Source organism: Bombyx mori, chromosome 12 (genome assembly GCF_030269925.1).
Source record: "Bombyx mori chromosome 12, ASM3026992v2".
In the NCBI taxonomy this organism is placed as follows: Eukaryota; Metazoa; Arthropoda; class Insecta; order Lepidoptera; family Bombycidae; genus Bombyx; species Bombyx mori.
The window spans coordinates 8,000,852-8,023,419 of record NC_085118.1 but is presented as its reverse complement, the minus strand read 5'-3'; the positions used below and the strand labels follow the sequence as shown (position 1 = coordinate 8,023,419).

Here is a 22,568-nt window from a genome sequence, read left to right as displayed (position 1 = left end):
CAAAGTCTATACTCTGCGCTAATCTCTACCAATTTGTGGAGGTATATGAAAATCCTTTCAGCAGTTTTGAAGATGTACGGGGGAACAAACAGATAGACCGACAGAATAAATATCAAAATATTGGTTTACATTCTTTGAGTTTTCTTTAGTTATCCTCATTTATAAAATACAAAGTATTTTAATAATTTTCTTCAATTAATCTACGTACTGGGTTCTGCTATTTTAAACCAGTGAATAGGAAACATACAAGGAAACACTCTAAATGAAACAAAATACGAAAATATAATCTTTGAAAATATTAAGTCCGAAAAAAGGCAAGCGGTTATTTTAACAATGTTTTATTAATTGCAAACATTAAAATTCCAACGATAGAACCTTTTTGTTAGATAACAGGAATCCTTCCAATGTCCATCGCATATAATTAAAAAAAAAACAGTCTTCCGTGCTCCATAATTGTCGTTCCGATTCAGCGATCCTTTCTTCGTTTTCCGAAAATACCGTTAATAGTAAATTATATATTCCAACGTCGTGCTTTCCCTATTACAAGGTACAAATACAAAGTGACAATCTAAAAACAAAACGCTTTTGAACGCCCGCCCCTGAAATTGAAACCGAATGTACTGTTCCATTTAATAACGCTGTTGATCTTTCGTTAATATTTAAATTCTTTCCGATTCAGCGATCCTTTCTTCGTTTTCCGAAAATACCGTTAATAGTAAATTATATATTCCAACGTCGTGCTTTCCCTATTACAAGGTACAAATACAAAGTGACAATCTAAAAACAAAACGCTTTTGAACGCCCGCCCCTGAAATTGAAACCGAATGTACTGTTCCATTTAATAACGCTGTTGATCTTTCGTTAATATTTAAATATGCAAACGACGTATTCTTAGAATTAGTTCATAACAATTTCTAGTAGTAATTATCCTATCATTTAAATTACCTACGAGTGTCTTCGCAGAGTCCTTGAATACTTTGGTCACATCGCACGAAAGGATGGTAGCAATCTCGAGAGGCTCATCGTGACTGGTAAAGTAGATGGGAAAAGACCTCGGGGGCGCAGCCCAATACGTTGGTCCGACCAGATCCGCACCGCTCTTGATTCCACGTTTCACAACGCCCTCCACACCGCCAGAGACAAGAATGGATGGAGAAAAATCGTGCGTGCGAAGGTGATACAAAAGGGTGGTCACGACCCTCAGCAATGAGGAATACGATGCAAGGAGGAGGAAATTACCTAAAAAAAATTTATTTATGAATATTATTCATCGTGCAGTATTTCAAATTATAGGGCAAGGGCTTATACTAAGATGGGTATTTTTTTTTTAAATCAAAGTGTCAAAAGTTATTGGCTGTTTTAAATGTGTCGCCCAGAATTTATGAATCTCATTGACAGTAATAATTTTACACAGGTTTAATTAACAAACGGAAAATTCATTACTTAGAAACATTATCGCTACAAAGTTTGTAGCTACTTAATTTTGATGTTAGAATTGCTAGTATTTATATATTATATTAGAATCGGTCATGTGCTGACGGAGTATTTGCTAAGTAATGTATGTTATTTATAAAACAGCTGTTAATCGCTTGTAAATAGCAAATATCTTGTCAATCATTGTATCACTAACCTTTGCTGTAAATTTCTTAATCAAAGAATCTGATTATCCTTAATCTTGAAGCTACTAATACTTTCTGCCATTAATTCTAGTAGTTTAACTTCCTCGTTAAACTTCCTCCAATTTCCAGATACTCTAAGAAAAGCTATTCATTAGTCCTCAACTAGTCCAGATAATCTTACAGCCTCCCTGAGCTTAAGCATTTAGATGTCAAGCATTTATTCCTAATGTTCTCCAACAGCAATATGAGCACATGATGCGCACAATAACAATGGAAAAATGACTTTCTAACCCAACAAACCACAACGTGTGATTGCTTCGTAACAGAAAAATATAAAGCGGTGGTACTTAAGCTCATAGCTTCTTTTTAATTACCGTGTTCGTTTATGGATGAAGCCATTCGTGAACACAACTTAGTACATTAGTAAGGAATGAAAAATAGCATTTGGGCATTTCTATAATTCCGTATAATTTTCAAGACAATCATGGTCAAACTTTAAATTTGCTTTTTTATGGATCAATAAAAATAGAGGTTAAACAACGGCGCTTAAAAAAAATCCTAATAATCAACAATCGATACATTAAATTGCAATGAATCTTGTTCGACAGTTAGAATAGATACATAGATAGAAACCTCTAGAACCAATCTTTTCCTCGTCAACGTCTGTCTGTCCGCTTGCGATAGAAGAAACCAGTGACCCAGTTTCATACGCCAGTTGCTTTCGTTTAAAACTAAGCGATAAAAAGCTCCCGAGTAATGTTTTGTGAAGCATACTCTTGTTGTGTTTTCAATTGAAAGTTCTGAATACATGAATGATATTTACCACGTTTCTTTCGGACCCTGTCACACTGTTGCTCAATGAAGAGTACTGCTAGAGGATGCTGACATGAAAAATACTGAGTTCCAATGCGTCAATTGCTGATTTAGTAATTTAAATTTGTAATAATACATAACGTCATCGAAAACTACTAGTACCTATAACAATACCACTACCAGTACTAATAAGTACTCGAGAGATCATAATGGGGAATACGATTTTGAATTATCTGTTTCTCGATACTAATTTGCCACTAAATTTTAGCATATATTGTATCACTAAAGTTGGAATAATTGCATTGGTTATACAACGACAAAACGCCCCGTAAAGCAATGGAGTTACAGTAGTTATTTGTTTCATATACAAAATATGCTGATAAATGTCACCGAGGGATAATTTAAAATTAATGTAGGTATACTTAATACCAAACTCTGAATAGTAACAAGGATTAAATATCTTATATAAGAATAACTTATAGGCTACTTTTCTCCAAGATATGTTTGTAATAAAATATTTACTGCGTGCAACTGACCAACCATAACCTAATTCATTACCTTCTCTCATATAAAATATTCATCGGAAAAACGCGTTCGAAAATTTTTACGTCCAAATAGAATTCTTAAAGTACCTCTAAAGCTATTTGTAAGACCGAACAGGAAATTTTTCATTAGAGCTCCGTGACCTCCGAATAATTTGCTATCCGCGCCGAATCGAAAATTACAATTGTTTCACTGTGCACACAGAACAAAACGGAAACTTGGCGCACAATAAAGAAAGCTTAATGTGACGGTTCTGTTTTCTTGTCACGTTTTTTCGTCGTTTAAACGTCCCTCCGACAAATGGCTCGGAACATAACTACATCGACACGACCTAACGTCTAATAAGAAGTACAAAACGAATGCGAAGCTTGCTTTAAATAAAGGCAAATTTATCTGTGACTGTAAGGATGCGACCCTTTGTGTATTTTCTAACACAGGTTAATATCGCATCCTATTGATAGTAGTAGTTGTAAAACGTGAATAGCATCACCTACATTCGTCTGTCATTGTAATTTCGTTAAATTCAGCAAATAAATGTACAACAAACTGCCTTTTATTTATTAGCAATCTAAGGTTCGAAATCTTTTGTAGCTTATTCTATTGTAATATATCATTTTCTATGGCTCAATACGTTTCAACTATCATTTCCTTTGAAGAAAGCACGGCATTCATTCCAATCTATTCCTTAAGCCTTCTTGTTATTTTCTGTCCTCGATCCAGACGTCTTTGGGTGGAGTGAATCTCCAAAATTGCAATCACGCAAATTGAAAATTAATGGACCGCGAAATCCAATTTTGCATTAGTGATCCAAAGCTTTCTGGAAGCTGAAAAATCTAGTTTAGATTATACTGTTTTATTATGTTGATTTTACGAGTGGCTCCATGGCGTTTTGTTATCAAAAGAGCGCGCTTCAATATTTGCCTTCATTTTATTTTAACACGAAACTTATTTCCAATTTATCGACTTTAATTATGCTAATCACAATTGAATGTGAACGAATTATGAATATTCAACATCGTTATTTAGAAGACGGACTTAAAATAGATAATATTGATAAGAACTACTTTATTGAATATTTTTGGTTGTGATCAAATGTTTTTATCCAAATGACGTGGGTGACCCAACAAACGTAGACATTTTGATGTCCTTTTATTCCTAGAACTTCAAATTGAAAATAATAAGACAATTCGTTTTTGTTACAGCACAGAGTCGGTTGTTATAGAGATAGCATAGTATACTAAATTCTAGTATGTAATATTTTACCAAAAAAAAAACCGAATGTCAAACTATACATGTCTCTGTGGAGTGAATAGTGATAGTAATAGGTAATAGTGATACAACCTGCTCTTCAAGCTGCAACCTTTTCATCCTACTTTCTTCCATCTCTATTCTGTATGTAATAGTGACCGAACTTTGAAATATGTAATAAAAGCACCAATTATACTGAAAAACGGCTATGCCCCTATTTTAGGTGGCCTGTTTGGTGCTGCATATTTTATATAAGGACAATGTTGGCCCCTATCTATACGGTCTTCAATGACCCGCTGACGGAGAGGCCTGCTGGCCGAAGACGAGATTCTCCGTCTCGTACGAGTAGGGTCACGGAGAAGGATGCGTTGCTCGTAACATACATCATCTTCACCTTACCTCACCTGAGGGACATTGGCTGTAGTGTGAAAGTCGTTTTAGTCGGTTCAACTTTAACATACTCCGCCTACCACCCAACGCATAGACGGAAGTCCGCCAATTTTACTCTTGACACAATAAAAGCTTTTTTTTTACTCACCGTGTCACACTCTTATTAACCACATTGTGCTATGTTGGTAAAAAGCGATTCAAAAGAATTGATAAGAGTATGAGTGCACCAGGCGTCATACATATTACGCCAAGGATGCCTATCGTAATTTTAATATAAAAAAAATCTTGACGCTTTGCAACCCAACCTTAAATAAAGATCAATGTCACCCTAGTTAACAGTTTTTCATATTAAATAACTGTCAATTAGTTTATTTCTAGTGACAGAGCGATGGTAGGTATACAGGGGTTTCAAAGATGGGAGTGACTTCGAAATCAGGTCAAATGATGGGCGGCGCCTTTGTGCTGTTGACGGCCTGCTGTGACCACTTAAAACCAGATCTGACGTTGAGCTCGCTTACTTATACAGAACCATAAAAAACCATTACGAGACTCATACTGACTCCCTGGTGCAATAGTTAGCGCCCCTGACTGGTGCGCCGAGAGTCGTGGATTCGACTCTCACATCGGGCAAACATTCGTGTGACAAAAAGTTTTTTTTTGCCTTTTGTCTGAGTTTTATATTGTTACACGCTGGGGTTCGGGATAAATAAAATTTCACCAAAGTACCACTAAAAACTGTATTCAACACTTAGAACACTTAAAACATTCAACAAACACTTTAAAACTCTTAATTCGCTTCTTCCGCTTCGCATCAAGTGATCCGTTCGTTGTTTCACTTAGAGTAGTTCCGATTACAACTTTATTATATATTCCACTCTATACTCCGCTATATACTCCAATATTCCACACATCTCTAGTATTGTGTTTCCGCTATGTGACAATAGATGGCATTGTACTTCTCGAGCGTTCTAGGTGCTATTAGGTTCTTCGATATTCGTTCGACTAATCGACGATAGATGGCGTTACCGGCGTAACAATATTTATATATTTAAACGTATATGAGTATCTATATCAGTCTCCTAATTTGGAGCCGGATGACCTTGCATGATTTATTCCACTTATAATTATTGTTAGGTTGCCCAAATCAATAGATTTGATTATCAAATTTGAAAGACTTTATAAAAATAATGAACCTTCATCATTATGTGTCTTGACTAAAAGCCAGTTTCTCAAAATTAAAGACATCACGACATCACTTTAAGACGGTCCTTCGCGCACATACCGTTTCGTGAAATGTATCGTTTACGCCGAGTTATCTTCGTTTCGGATGTCCGTATACGTTTCAGTTCGTTACATGTGCAATACACTTACAAGTAAACGGCCATTCGTCGGACATTTGATCACTTTATCCCGGATACTCTGGCGATGGCAACTTAGAACTTTGTTGACATTATCTATACATATAAATAAAATTGTAGTGTCTGTTCGTAATATTGAAATAACCGCTTTTTACTACATGCATATGAATGTATATACGGTACATACACACCAATATAACATTTTTTACAATTTTTGTCTGTCTGTCTGCCGGTCTGTCTGTTCCGGCTAATCTCTGGAACGGCTGGACCGATTTTGTCGGGACTTTCACTGATAGGTAGCTGATGATATAAGGAGTAACTTAGGCTACTTTTCTTTAGACTAGCTTCGCCCCGCGGCGTCACCCGCAGTTATTGTTGTACCGCGCGCAACATGGCGGGCTTCGCCTATCAATAATGAAATTTAATGTTTCCGAAGCGAAGCGAGGGCGGGTCGCTAGTTCTACAGTAAATTTAATAATGTTTTTACTTCGATTTTCATATTTGATGTAAATAACAGTGAGTATACTTTCAAATTATTACCTTAAATTAAACTATCCATCTATATTAATGCCCCACCGAACGTGGTCTCGCCTTGTCGCGGCGGTGGGGCTTAAGTGTGCACCCCGATACCGTGGAGCAGCGTTGTCTGCACAGGGGTGCCGCGAACTAAGAAGACTGCACACCGTGTTCCCGTTTCCCACCTTTGCTAGACAAAGGGTGCGTGAAGAGGGAGAGGGCTCCCTTCTGGAGCCCTCTTGGAGCTACGCCATGTCCCCGGCGGCTCTCTGGCTGCTAAAGGGGAAGGCCCTCCAGAGGGGGGTACCGGTACGCCGGCGTGGCCACAACGTGGTCAGACGGGTGGGTCTGTCAGTAATGGTAGACCCACGTGGATGAGAAGTGAACCGGAGGGCACTCCCTTCCGGTCGCTGGTCGCCATGTCCCCGGCTGCCTCTTGGCGGCTACAGGGGAAGACCCTCCAGAGGGGGGTACCGGTTTACCGGCATGGCTTCGTAGAAGCATACCGTAATCCCTACCGAGTAGGAGACGGGGGCCGCTGCCTAGCAGGGGCCGCGAGGATGCGAACTTCTATAAAAAATGCCCTAATCTTAAGCTTGTGACGTGCCCGGTGATGAGATGAGTGGCTGGAGGGAGTCCAGTCGTGAGGGCCGTCCCAGGGGACCGACCCCTGGTTAAATATCAAAGGAAAAACACAAATGATGGCAGACTTAACAAAAAAATTACCCCAGGAGGGTACCCCCCCAGGTGGAGAATCCCTCCGTGCTTCCACCTCGGTGGGAGCACGCTGCCCCGCGTATTCTGGGGGGGGCAAAGCATGCCACGATGAAGGGGGCTGTGCGACGGGCAGCGGAAAACCCGTCGAACCGAGGTGTGCCAGCGCTGGCTCGACGCGTTCTGCGCTCGTCAGCGCAGTTGATCCGAAAGGGACAGCCGCCAAGAAGATCAGGCGGAAGAGGAAATCCTGGCGAGTTTCCTCTCGTGAGGGGGTAGGGGAGCCAGCATCGTCCTCTGGTGCGGATGCCCCGCCGGAGAAAGTGCTGGTAGTCTCCGATGCAGCATCTGCTGCGGAGGAGATGCCGCCCCCTAAAGGAAGACCCGCCCGTAGAAGGGGCGCGCCGTCACCGGCGCCATCATCAGTGTCGATGTCTGTCGCCTCACTGGACGGGCAGACGATGGAGGAGGAAGAGGGTGGCCTTCAGGACCCTGCCTTGGTCATAGATAGGGCCATGAAGACCATCAAAACATATGCGGCCAACGGCACCAAGACCAAAGCCGCTGGCCGTAAACTGCGAGAAGTGGTCTCGCAAGTCTCGAAGGTTCTGCCTTCGGTTGCTTCTGCCAATGACCAGGTAGTGCAGCTGATGGCGGAGAATTCGAGGCTTCGAGCACAGCTTCAAGCACAGCAGCAGCCCAATGATGGCGCAGCGACGCCTTAGGTCGCTGGAGCCCCTCGAGGTCCCCGTCCCCCGGCGCTGACTGGCGACCGATGGCCTGTGCTGCCGCCACCGCGTGTGGCACAGCAGAGGCCGCGTCTCCCGTCGCCGCGCTCTAGGGAGACGACCGCCGCCGAGCGACAGCAAGCACTCGCGGGGCCACGGATGTTGGCTCCGCTACAACCAACAAACTTCAGCCTGGAAGAGGTCATCAGCCGCACCATCCAGGCTGTAATAGAAAGGCTGGGCGGCAGGTTGGCGGCTCTCGAGGCGAAAGTCTCTACCTCGGCTGACGCTAGGCGGCCGGCGGTGTCGGGTGCTTTGGCCGCTCGTCCTGCTCCCGTACGGGCTCCGGTCACCAGGTCGGGCCCGGGACGGGATAGAACCAAGCGAGGGGGTCGCGCTAACGCGAAGCCCTCACTACAAGCACCCCAGTCCCGTCCGCTGCCTCCGCCCCCGTCAGATATGGATGAGGGGTGGAACGTGGTGGCCCGGCGGGGTACCAAAAAGGCCCCACCGGCAGTTCCTCAAACGATTAGAGCGCCGGCGGCCATGGTGGCTCAGGGTGCACCCCAACAGGGTCGAGCGCCTGTAGCCGCCAAGAAAAACAAGAAGAAAAAGAAGTTGCCGCGCGCGCCTCGGTCGACGGCAGTGGTTCTTACCCTACTGCCAGCCGCTGAAGCCAAGGGCATGACATACAGAGATGTCATTGCCCGGGCGCGTGCGGCAGTTGACCTGGGCGAGATCGGGGCGGAGGAGGAGGGCCTCCGCTGCAGGCAGACGGCCAACGGGGCCAAGCTGCTAGAATGTCCTGGTGCCGATAGTTCCGGCATCGTGGAGCGTCTGGCGGCGAAGCTCCGTATGGTCCTGCCTGAGGAGGAGGTACGGGTGCACAGGCCGGTAAAAATGGCCGAATTAAGAGTGACCGGCCTGGACGACTGCACCACCAGGGATGAGGTGACGGCGGCCGTCGCTGCCCAGGGCAAATGCGCACTGGAAAATGTAACAGTAGGCGAGCCGCGCCGCGGTTATACCGGGGCCAGCTCGGTGTGGGTGCGTTGCCCGGTGGAAGCGGCCGCCTCTCTGGCTGCTCCTCCTCCCGGGAGACCTTCGGGAAATCCGGGCATGCTGCGCGTGGGCTGGATAGCGGCCCGCGTGCACTTGCTTGAACCACGCGCCTGGCGACACGGCCTCGCCAGGTGCACCAGCTCGGTTGACCGCAGTGGTCTGTGTTTCCGCTGCGGCCAGCCGGGACATAAAGCGGCGTCCTGCACGGCTGCCCCGCATTGCGCTCTGTGTGCTGCGGCCGGGCGCACGGCAAGCCACCGAACGGGAGGCAAGGCGTGCTTTTCGTCCGGTAATAATACCGAACGCAACCGGCGCCGCAAGTCAAAGCGTCGGCAAAACAGAAGGTTGGCCAGAGGAGCACTGGCCAACGCTGTAATCCCCGCTGCGGCGCCGGTGCCGGAGGGCGGGGGCAGTGGTGAAGGGGAGGGGGCGATGGATGTAGTCCAACATTAATGGACCGCACCTATCGCTTCCTCCAAGGAAATCTGAACCACTCTGCCAGAGCTCAGGACATGCTGTCTCAGAGCATGGCGGAGTGGTCCATAGATGTGGCTGTGGTCGCCGAGCCGTACTTCGTTCCCCCGGCAAATGATTGCTGGTTTGGGGACGATGGCGGCCTGGCGGCCATAGTCATAAGAAGAGACGCGGCGATCCCCCCCCTGGCGATGGTGACCAGGGGCCAAGGTTTCGTCGCGGTGCAGTTGGAAGGGACCGTCGTGATCGGGGCGTACTTCTCTCCAAACAGGCCTACTGTCGAGTTCGGGCATTTCCTGGACGGGATCGGGGCGATTGCTCGCCGTCTCGCTCCCCGTCCAGTGATTCTCGCGGGGGACCTCAATGCGAAGTCTGTCGCATGGGGCTCCCCCCGCTCGGACGCTCGTGGTAGGCTGATGGAGAGGTGGGCGAACGTGACCGGCCTCTGTTTGTTGAATAGAGGTTCGGTTGCGACGTGCGTGCGGTGGCAGGGCGAGTCTATTGTGGACGTTACGTTTGCGAGCCCGGCCATCGCGCGCCGTATCCGCGACTGGAGGGTCTTGGAGGGGGCGGAGACACTGTCAGATCACCGATATATTCGGTTTGATCTCTCCGCCCGCTCCGCAGTCGCGGACGTCCACAGGGACCACCCCCATGGTGCGTCTCGGTCATTCCCCAAGTGGGCACTGAAGCGCCTGAATAAGGAGCTCCTGATGGAAGCCTCTATGGTGGCGGCGTGGGCGCCCATGCGTCCACACCCGGTCGAGGTCGAGGGCGAGGCAGGGTGGTTCCGGGACACGATGTGTCGCATTTGTGATGCGTCGATGCCCCGGATCGGCCCTCGACTTCCTGATCGCCAGGCGTACTGGTGGTCGCCCGAAATTGCGCAACTCCGCGTGGAGTGCGTTCGGGCGAGGCGCGAGTGCGCCAGGCATCGCCGCCGCCGCCTGCCGCGACGCAATGATCCGGTTGCATTCGCGGCGGAAGAGGTCCGGCTGCACGGCGCATTTCGCGTCGCGCAGAGGGCATTGCAGCTGGCCATCAGAAGAGCCAAGAACACATGGAGGGTCTCTTGGAGACGCTGGATGAGGATCCGTGGGGGCGGCCCTATCATATGGTGCGCAATAAAATGCGCCCATGGGCCCCCCCGATCACGGAGCGTCTCCAGCCTCAGCAGCTGCGGGACATCGTCTCGGCGCTGTTCCCGCAGGAGCGGGAGGGATTTATCGCTCCCGCTATGGACGCGCCGCCGGAATACGACGGTGAAGTCCCTGCTGAGGTGCCCCATATAACGGGGGCGGAGCTCCGTGTGGCCGTACGCAAAATGTGCGCGAAGGACACTGCACCCGGCCCGGACGGCGTCCATGGTCGGGTTTGGGGCTTGGCTCTTGGTGCCCTGGGGGACCGACTCTTGAGGCTTTACAACTCCTGCCTCGAGTCGGGACGGTTTCCTTCATCGTGGAGGACGGGCAGACTCGTGCTGTTGAGAAAGGAGGGGCGCCCGGCGGATACCGCCGCCGGGTACCGTCCCATCGTGTTGCTGGATGAGGTGGGCAAGCTGCTGGAACGTATTCTGGCGGCCCGCATCATCCAGCATCTGGCCGGGGTGGGACCCGATCTGTCGGCGGAACAGTATGGCTTCCGAGAGGGCCGCTCAACCGTAGACGCGATCCTTCGCGTGCGGGCCCTCTCGGAGGAGGCCGTCTCCAGGGGCGGGGTGGCCCTGGCGGTATCACTCGATATCGCCAATGCGTTCAACACCCTGCCCTGGTCCGTGATAGGGGGGGCGCTGGAAAGACACGGAGTGCCCCCCTACCTTCGCCGGCTGGTGGGTTCCTACTTAGAGGACAGATCGGTCACGTGTACCGGACATGATGGGATCGTGCACCGATTCCCGGTCGTGCGCGGTGTTCCACAGGGGTCGGTGCTCGGCCCTCTTTTGTGGAATATCGGGTATGACTGGGTGCTAAGAGGTGCCCTCCTCCCGGGCCTGAGTGTAATCTGCTACGCAGACGACACGTTGGTCGTGGCCCGGGGGGGGAGTTTTGCTGAGTCTGCCCGTCTTGCTACCGTTGGGGTGGCGCATGTCGTCGGCAAAATCAGGAGATTGGGCCTCGACGTGGCACTCAGTAAATCCGAGGCCATGTGGTTCCACAGGCCCCGGAGAGTGCCACCTATCGATGCTCATATCGTGGTTGGAGGCGTCCGTATTGGGGTCGGGGTGCAGTTGAAGTACCTCGGCCTCATTCTAGACAGTCGTTGGACCTTCCGTGCTCACTTTCAGAATCTGGTCCCTCGTTTGTTGGGGGTGGCCGGCGCGTTAAGCCGGCTTCTGCCCAACGTCGGGGGGCCTGACCAGGTGACGCGCCGTCTCTATACAGGGGTGGTGCGGTCAATGGCCCTATACGGGGCGCCCGTGTGGGGCCAGTCCCTGGCCGTGGGGGTAGCAAAGTTGCTGCAACGGCCGCAACGCACCATCGCGGTCAGGGTCATCCGCGGCTATCGCACCATCTCCTTCGAGGCGGCGTGTGTACTGGCTGGGACGCCGCCTTGGGTTCTGGAAGCGGAGGCGCTCGCCGCTGACTATCAGTGGCGGGCTGACCTTCGTGCCCGGGGCGTGGCGCGCCCCAGCCCCAGTGTGGTCAGAGCGCGGAGGGCCCAATCTCGGCGGTCCGTGCTGGAATCATGGTCCAGGCGGCTGGCCGATCCTTCGGCTGGTCGTAGGACCGTCGAGGCGATTCGCCCAGTCCTTGTGGACTGGGTGAATCGTGACAGAGGACGCCTCACTTTCCGGCTCACGCAGGTGCTCACTGGGCATGGTTGCTTCGGTGAGTTCCTGCACCGGATCGGAGCCGAGCCGACGGCAGAGTGCCACCATTGTGGTTGCGACTTGGACACGGCAGAGCACACGCTCGTTGCCTGCCCCGCATGGGAGGGGTGGCGCCGTGTCCTCGTCGCAAAAATAGGAAACGACTTGTCGTTGCCGAGTGTTGTGGCATCGATGCTCGGCGACGACGAGTCGTGGAAGGCGATGCTCGACTTCTGCGAGTGCACCATCTCGCAGAAGGAGGCGGCGGGGCGCGTGAGAGACGCGCAAGCCCGCCGCCGTCGAGCGGGGGCCAGGGAGGCGGATATCGCCCAAGCCCTGGCCCTCTAAGTGTTTCGGGTCCCCTTTACACGTCGGTCTGGGGACCAGCAAAGGGGGCCTAAGAAGACGACGTGCAAGCTGCTCTGCACGCGTTTTACGCAAGAGCATCCGGGTGATGGAAGGCCGGCTATCCTCGACCCACGCTGGTTTTGACCCAGCGGGGTATTCCGTAGGATAACCCATTCTAACCGGCGCCATCTAGGCGGGCTCCGGATAGCCTGCCGACCGAGAGGGCTGGTGGTCGTGGCGCCGACGACCACCGGTCCGGCGTCCCGAGGGGGAGGGTGATGGGAGAGATGTGCTCCGCACTAAACGCTTCACTTTCCCCCCTTTGCCTTTTCATGGGTTCTGTCTCATGCGAGGTTTGGACGTTGGTTGTTGAGCGACAGGAGGTTTTAGTCAGTTCGACTCTGACATGCTCCGCCCTTCACCCCCAGGGGAGGGCGGAAGTCCGGCGATTTCCTCCTGACCAAAAAAAAAAAAAAAAAAATCTATATTAATGAACTAAAATCGATATAAATATATTCGAAACAAATTTCGATACAATGATTACCTACACGCCTACATACATATGTATATTATTTCAATTGGATTTAATTGTCTACCTTCCCATCTTAAAATAAAGGAGTTGTCCGTATTTCGAATTGGAATATATTTAGTACAAATTTTCCTACTAAGAAAGAGGCTATTATTGTATTCGTGTATTTAAATATACTTTTATTGTTATAAAAATATGTATTTTATGCTAACTAAATTCATGTTTTCATTGTATTTTTATTACAAAGCTGTTAATATAATGATAAATCTACTCGTGATATTTAGTAAAAACAAACTTTTTAATGTAAATAAAATAGATATTTATATTGGTATATGGAATGATTTAGACCTAAATTGCTAAACAAATAGAATATAGTCTAAGCATATTGTCTAAGTATAGTATAGTATATATAGTATAGTCTATAGATAGTCTAAATCTATAGTATAATATATTATTATAGTCTATAGAATATAGTCTAAATATTTACATCCAAGAGCATACGAGATCTAGAAATCGAACGCTTGCAAATTATTTATTTACTTTGAGCTCTTTATCCGATTGTTGTCAGCAAAACAGTTGTAGTTGACGTTCCCAATCAAATAAGGGTATAAGATAATATTGGATGTAGGAAGCTTTTTGATGCTTATAATATAACGGTGTAATATATAGAAAATATCCTAATATTTTTTTCTATTTCTGGAAATATCAAATTAGAGTCGCAAAGCGTGCAATCGATATACAGATAAGATAATCATTGGGGCATTGCGATCGATTTTCGATTACAATTTGTTTTGCGTTGAATTTTACCCTAATGTCTAAAGTTGGGTCGACAATTATCTTATAAGTACTGTCTAAGAGCTATAACTGCGGTCAAATACCGAATGTATACTGAGTTATTTTCTTCTAACTACCCACTAAAACTACCTAGCTACCAGCTAATTATTAATGTTTCTTTTTAAGATTCTAAGATAATCTAATCTAACCTAAGCACAAACTTACTAAAAGACAAGGCAAGCTTACTTCAAGCCAATTGTAAAACAACTCGAAAAATCCTTTGAAAATTAATTTAGCAAGCACGCGTTACGTTTTACCGAACTCGTATATATTATACATAATTTACTTGGATAAACGAAATAAAAACGGAGGAAAATTCAATACAAACAAACGAAGTCCGCACAGGTAATTAGCGACTGGCGATAAGCACAAAAAATATGATATCCGTTGAATAACGTGCTCTGAACCCCGATAAATTCACGGCATCGAACCGAAACGGGCCGATTGCTTCTACTTGATTATTCCATTAGGCAAACAGATGAATCATTGGTAAAATTATGCAGAATCACCAACTCTGTTTCAAATCGCTATTAATACTCGTGAGAAAAGATGACTGGACTGGACTTCACCCGGGTCTCTAAGCTTATAGAACCCCCCCTTATCTTTTTAATGTAACGCTCCATTCAAAAACATTCCTTCGAACCGTGGAGTCGCTGAAAACGATTTTTTTTAATTTCATTAATCAAAGCCGTCCATTGTTTTTCACTTATTCCTTTATGCTTTTTTTTTTAATCGAATCGGACGAAAAGAGGAAATGGTGAATTCTGTTGGCAATAACAGGTTTTTTTTTCTATGAAGAGATGAAGTTGTTTTCCATATCGTATAGAATCCGGTACGTGTATTAAAATATATTTTTGTTTTGTTGGCCTATGAAGTTCAACGTCCTAAAAAGACTTGGAGGGACTATGCGATATAGCTATAGAGGATATCCGAGAGAAAGGTGTGAGCACAGAGGTGTCGTATGATAGGCCTGAATGAAAAAAGAAGACAATATGCTGCACCAGCCCCACATGATGGGATAAAGGCAGGAAGAAAAATAGTTTCTATAAATTGCACCTAGAAAATAAAGTTCATGAATATTTCGTTTTGATTTTTCATCCAGCTATTTTTTGCTTTTGAAAACAAGTATGGCTATTTAACACCGTCCTGTTCATTTTCTCTGCGTTATTTGAAATTAAAAAAAGAAATTAGATTACAAAAACTGGCTGCCGGTGTTTTTTTTTTTGAAGACGTTCTAGACACGCTTTCGTGAATAAAACTAGTGCCTGTCTACTAATTTAAATCTCAGTGGCATCCCTCGTTATCATAACACATGGCTTTTTATCGTGTAGCCAACGTTTCCAAAGAAGGGTAAGCGGTCAACGCGCATTTATGGACACCATCTACAAAATTGTGGTTGTTAAAAAATCTGACTAAAACATAAGAAACAAAATGAAGAAAACAATTTAAAATAACATATTTCCACTAAAACTTCCATTTACTCAACTATAGAACTCGATATGTGGCTTTAGTACAAATATTATAAATACACACCAAAACACAGCAGGGAAGTTAACACCTTATTACAAGCTGTGCAGCGCAGTCTCCAGATATCCATAATTAAATTCTAGTTACGAAGTGAGGACGCTGCGGCGCAGAGTAGGATCCTTCCAGAAACGAAATTTAACAATTCAACCAAAAGTTTCGAACTGGTATTGTGAAACCACAGTTACCATTGATATTGTGTGTTTCGAGAACATTATTTACTATTCCGCGTACTTGTTGTAGTCACGTATTTCTTCGTTTCCGGGACTGATGAAACAAGATCTTAGGGTGATTTTGTTGATTGTGCAACGGTTCTATGTGTAGTCGAAAAAAGTATTCTCTTGAACCTTTGATTTGTTTTATTTAATACTTTAGATGGGCAGACCCGCTCAATTTGTTAAAAGTTTACCGGAACCAATTGATAACACAAAGTCTATAGTCACTAAAATGTAGAAATAAGAATTGAAAGATAATAAAAAGAAATTCTAGGAGCGGATTTTAAGATTCTCAGATTTGTATAATACAATTAAATTATCGGCTTCTTTTGCAAAGAAATTCACATACTTGCGATGCAATTTTTGAAATGACTTTAATGAGTGTAGAGAACACTTCTTCACGTCTTCTATTACTTTTAATTGATATAACAATAGTTCGTTTACACATCACAGAGTTTTCAAATTCCGTGATGAATGTACCGACACCAAAAAAATACTTATAATTTTTTATAATACAGATTGTGATTACAAATTTACAATTTTTATTACCTTTCTTTCTTATTACCGATTATACTTTATCTTCAAAACATTCTATTATATTTCAAAATACAAAATGTTAGGGTTCAATCATATTATAATGAACTTAGTTTAATTATTATTGTCAGGTTTATTAACCTAGTTCGTAGTATGTACTTATATAATAGCAACTGGATAAACGCATAAAGGTTAACGACTGTGGCTCGGTAACTAAACGAGTTTGTAACGACTTCTTGATTTAAGATGCATCTACATCGTTCGAATTTTTCACATTTTAACTGACTAAATAATTATTAGAAAAATACGGGTTTTTCTATATATGATTGTGGAAATTACAGCTTGTGACAGCTGATATTGAGCACTGATATGAAATGACCTAGAAATGTCCTTCAGTAATCGTAATATGAACGTAAGAGATATAAAATATATACCTACTAATGAAAACCCAATTACGACCCGTGCAATGCTCACAATTGCACACATTAGATCAGTCTTTCTCAAAGTGGGCGATAACGCCCCCTGGGGGGCGTTTGAAACCTAGAGGGGGGCGTTAAGGGGCCCAGAAAAAAATGGGGGGCGTTGATGTGGGTTAGGGGGGCGCTGTAAAATTTGTAATTTCGTTTACTTAATTTACCCATTACCGTCCAATGTCAAATAGTAAAGTAAGCCTAAACAGCTCACTTATTGTAAACATTGCTTACTATTTTATTTCTATATAATAATAGGTTGGGGAAAAAGTTTCTTCGCATTTTTTAAGAACATTCACAACATTTTTTAATATAGTTTATTCGCATTTAAGTAAAGTATGTCGGTACCATTTTGTTCGATAACTTTTTGCCATCTTGTAGGTAGGGATATGATCCCGTTGCTATAGAAAATTTGGGGCTTCTGATCAAAATACCGCGACAATTGGTTTTGGCAGTCCTCTCGTGATGTTAACCTGACACTGCCTAAAGCGTTCTGAAGAGACCGAAACAGGTAGAAATCTGAAGGTGCAAGGTAACACCTCCCAGCCAAGCTCTCTTAATTTTTGCTGAGTGGCTAAAGATGTGTGAGGTCTAGCGTTATCGTGATGAAAAACCACACCCCTTCTGTTGATTAATTCCGGCCGCTCTCTCTCAACTTCTTGCTTTAATCTCGTCATTTGTTCGCAGTAGAGTTCAGAATCGATGGTCCTGCCTGGTGGTAACAGCTCATAATGTATAATGCTCTTCCAATCCCACCACACACACAGCATCACCTTGTTGCGAGTTAACCCGAGTTTTGCCAGAGTCTTTGAAGCCTAACCGGCCTTTGACCACAACCTTTCTCGTACGTTCTTGTCGTACGTGATCCACTTTTCATCACTAGTTATCAGCTTCTTCAAAAATGGTTCGGTTTCATTACGTCGTAATAAAGAATCACAAATGAGTACGCGGCTCATTAGGTTTCTTTCAGTGAGCTTTTTTGTGTACCCAGATTTTTTCAAATGCGCCATAACTATTTTGTGGTCAATTCCCAGTTCTTCAGTTACGTCGTAACTAATGATATGCCGATCTTGCCCCACTTTTTCAAAAATGGCATCGATTTTATCCGTAATAGGGCGACCAGAGCGACGTGCATTTTTGACATCAAAATTTTCGGATTGAAAACGCTTAAACCAAATTTGTGCTACTCTCACAGACACTGCACTAGGTGCATAAACATCGCAATATTTTTTCACAGCTGGCGTTGCTTTTTTACTTTTTTTGTAGTAAAATTTTAAAATGTATCGAATATCTTCATTAGATTCACTCATCTTGACAGTACGAAAAATAAGTAAAATCACACATCTTCCTAATTTTAATTTGGAATTATCTTCTTTCGAACTTAAACTTTTAATGATACCAAAACCAGCCAGATACAAATAGTATAGCCAAGGAGATTTTATTACAAGTTCATACATTTTTAAGCTATTGCATAGCTTTTATCGCGGGCCTTGAGCGCGACGACCGAATCATGAAATTCCGTAACGAAAAAAACCTAACATCCCTCACTCCGCCTACCATGTAGCTCGCGTTCAACACATTCACACGTTGCGCTTGTGTAGTGTTTGTGAATAAGCGCGTGGCGTGACGTCACACTGCATGCGCATCATGAAAAGTCTGCCATCTCTCTCTCGCGCGGTTTAGCTTATGAGTATGAAGGCGACAGTTAAGGTTTTGCCTTTATTAAGGTTTAATATAGCGTGGTCTTGTTTTATTATTGTTTTAATATTAAATTATCATTGTCTAATTATAATGTCATAAGTTGATAAAAAATGCAATAGCTATACCGCCGCAGTTCCCGAGTGCCACACGTTTTTTTTTTGTCAAGAGGAAATCACTGGACTTCCGCCCTTCACTGGGGATGGAGGGCGGGGCATGTCGGAGTCGAACCGACTAAAACCTCTTGTCGCTCAACAACCAGCATCCAAACCTCGCATGAGACAGAGCTCATGAAAAGGCAAAGGAGGGAAAGTAAAGCGTTTAGTGCGGAGCACATCTCTCCCATCACCCTCCCCCTCGGGACGCTGGACTGGTGGTCGTCGGCGCCACAACCACCAGCCCTCTCGGTCGGCAGGCTGTCCGAAGCCCGCCTAGATGGCGCCGGTTAGAATGGTCTATCCTACGGAATACCCCGCTGGGTCAGAACCAGCGTGGGTTAAGGATAGCCGGCCTTCCATCACCCGGATGCTCATGCTTAAAACGTGTGCAGATCAGCTTGCACATCGTCTTTTTAGGCCCCCTTCGCCGGTCCCCAGGCCGAAATGTGAGGGAGATCCGAAACACTTAGAGGGCCAGGGCTTGGGCGAGATTCGCCTCCCTGGACCCCGCTCGATGGCGGCGGGCCTGTGCATCTCTCACGCGCCCCGCCGCCTCCTTCTGCGAGATGGTGCACTCGCAGAAGTCGAGCATCGCCTTTCACGACTCGTCGTCACCGAGCATCGATGCCAGAACAGTCGTTTCCTATTTTTGCGACTAGGACACGCCGCCGCCCCTCCCATGCGGGGCAGGCGACGAGCGTATGCTCTGCCGTGTCCAAGTCGCAACCACAATGGTGGCACTCTGCCGTCGGCTCGGCTCCGATCCGGTGCAGGAACTCACCGAAGCAACCATGCCCAGTGAGTACCTGCGTGATCCGGAAAGTGAGGCGTCCTCTGTCACGATTTACCCAATTCACAAGAACCGGGCGAATCGCCTCGACGGTCCTACGACCAGCCGAAGGATCGACCAGCCGCCTGGACCATGACTCCAGCACGGACCGCCGAGATTGGGCCCTCCGCGCTCTGACCACACCGGGGCTGGGACGCGCCACGCCCCGGGCACGAAGGTTAGCCCGCCACTGTTAGTCAGCGGCGGACGCCTCCGCCTCCAGGACCCAAGGCGGCGTCCCAGCCAGTACACACGCCGCCTCGAAAGAGATGGTGCGATAACCACGGATGATCCTGACCGCGATGGTGCGTTGCGGCTGTTGCAGCAACTTCGCTACCCCCAAGGCCAGTGACTGGCCCCACGCGGGCGCCTCGTATAAGGCGCGTCACCTGGTCAGGCCCCCCGATGTTGGGAAGAAGCCGGCTTAACACGCCGGCCACTCCCAACAAACGAGGGACCTGATTCTGAAAGTGAACACGGAAGGTCCAACGACTGTCCAGAATGAGGCCGAGGTACTTCAACTGCACCCCGACCCGATACGGACGCCTCCAACCACGATATGGGCATCGACAGGTGGCACTCTCCGCGACCTGTGGAACCATATGGCCTCGGTTTTACTGAGTGTCACGTCGAGGCCTAATCTCCTGATTTTGCCGATGACATGCGCGCGCCGCCCCAGCGGTGGCAATACGAGAAAACTCAGCAAAACTCCCCCCGGGACATGACCAGCGTCGTCTGCGTAACAGATTAGGCTTAGGCTCGGGAGGAGGGCACCTCTCAGTACCCAGTCATACCCGATATTCCACAAAAGGGGGCCTAGCACCGACCCCTGTGGAACACCGCGCACGACCGGGAACCTGTGCACGATTCCACCGTGCTCAGTACACGTGACCGATCTGTCCTCCAAGTAGGAAGCCACCAGTCGGCGAAGGTAGGGGGCACTCCGTGTCTTACCAGGGGCATTTTTTAAATAAAAGAACACTTATTGCGGCATAAATATTATTATGCTGTCGCGACACTTTTTGTGAATAATAATGTTTTTTACAAAGTCGTAGTACATTATTTTATTCTATCATCAATAGTTTTCGTAGGGCACGCGACGTAAATAATATTTTAGGTAAATTTTTTTTACACCTTGGGTTATTGGAGTTTTAGTAAGGATACCTAATTTTTTTCAAAAAAGAATATAGCCTATGTCACTCGGGAATAGTGAAGCTTCCAAATAGTGAAAGAATTTTTCAAATCGGTTTAGTAGTTTCGGAGCCTATTGAATACAAACAAACAAATCTTTCTTCTTTATAATATTAGTATAGATATTAATTATTACAAACGCTGACTTAGGCGGCGGTTTTTATTTGAACCAGTTCTAAATTATAAACTAAAATTCTATGAAAAATCACCCATATTTATCTATAATACGAAATGATATTAATTTATTTTTCGTAGTTTCCTTCCTTCTTGCGTCGATAATCCTCAGTGCTGAGGGTCGTGGCCTCCTTTAATAACTTTCTCCTGCATCATCTTGCGCCATTCCTGCCTGTCCTCGGCTGTGTGGATAGCAACGTGGACTGAGGTATTGAGAGTGGAGCGTATTTGGTCCAACCAGCGCATTGGATTTCTGCCTCTGTGCCTTCTCCCGCATACCTTGCCTGTTACCAGCAGCTTTTCCATATTGTCACCTCTCTTTCTGGCGATATGTCCAAAGATCTCGAAACTCCTCCGCGCGCATGTAGTGCGGAGGTGCATTGGAATATTGAGCTCGGTAAGAATGGATTCGTTGGTTCTGTGTTCTGTCCAACGAATCCCGAGCATTTTCCTCCAGCACCACATCTCAAACGCGTCGATACGTTGGCGGTCGGCTTTCTTGAGGATCCAAGTCTCTGCGCCGTAGAGAAAAATGCCACCCAAACACGGTCCATTTGGGACATAGCTCTCTTTGCCATACTGATTCGATTCGTCTTCTGAGGTCTTTTTCGGAGGATCCATTACTAGCTATGACGGAGCCCAGATAAATGAAATCCTCTACGACTTCCAGGTTTAGCTTATTCGTACTTTAATAAGTTATTATTGTTAGTAGTATTATTTACTAGTCGAAATATAAATTTTTAATTATCTTATGATGAGAATCTTATATTAATGAGAAAGATATTCAACAAAAATAGTTTCGTTCTAATAAATTAGCATAGTAATAGTACAGTGAACTAGCAATTTATTTTGGTAATTCTGAATTTAAAAAAACATATTGATGAGAAGAATTCATTTTTACTTTGCAAATTTGTAAATAGAGGCTCTGTAGCAATGTACGGACATATAATAATATGAAGAAACAATAATAGCATCTACAAATATATATGTACTACGTGGTACTACATTTACTAAAATTAATACAACATTTATTAATTAAATTAATGGAATTGTGGTTTTAAAGTTTTAGGGGTGTATAAAAAATGGGGGGCGCTGAAAAATAATTGATTTTCAAAGGGGGCGGTAAAAGAAATAAGTTTGATAATCACTGCATTAGATGAAAAAATCCATACCTTAAGACTGTTTGCGTGGTGTTGATACTCGTAATACTACCAAATCTGAAGTCGTCGTGGCCTAAAGGATAAGATCCCGGTGCATTCGTGTCGGTCGATGCGACTATGCTGGTGTTGGAATCCCGCAGGCGGGTACTAATTTTTCCTACGAAATATGTACTTAACAAATTTTTACGAATGACTTCCACAGCGAAGGAACAAAATCGTGTAAAACAAAACACACAAATATAAAATTTGCATTATTACTGTTAGTGGGGCATCTTATGAGCCCGCAAGCGTGGGTACCACTACTCTCTGGCTATTAGTGGCGTGAATCAGAAATGTGTTTCGATTTGAAGGATGTACTGTAACAGACGTTGTACTCTAAAACTTGAAGGAGGTTGGTGGCATTTACATTATTTGTTGTCTATTGGCTCGCCATGTAAGTAATAAAAAGACAAACACTAATTTCCATTGTACTAAAAATGAACCTGATATATCTAAACTACCTTTTATACCGACTTCGATTGATCCTCTTCTTTTTGCGCTAAATAAAATCGCGGAGGTATGATTCGAATTGAACCGTGCCAGAAATGTTCACGAAAAATTGTTGAAAATGTGTTGCCGTCAAAGCTGCCG

The 22,568-nt window shown here is 45.6% G+C and overlaps 1 long non-coding RNA gene across 1 annotated transcript; it reads right to left on the bottom strand.

Annotated features, from left to right (window-relative positions):
* Positions 1-322: 322 nt before the first annotated feature.
* On the bottom strand, positions 323-22,251 carry LOC134199893 (uncharacterized). The gene is made up of 3 exons (XR_009974561.1): positions 21,951-22,251; positions 1,631-1,753; positions 323-1,239 (listed from the first exon to the last, which is right to left on the bottom strand). It is a non-coding gene; the product is annotated as an uncharacterized LOC134199893 (long non-coding RNA).
* Between the last annotated feature and the right edge of the window lie 317 nt (positions 22,252-22,568).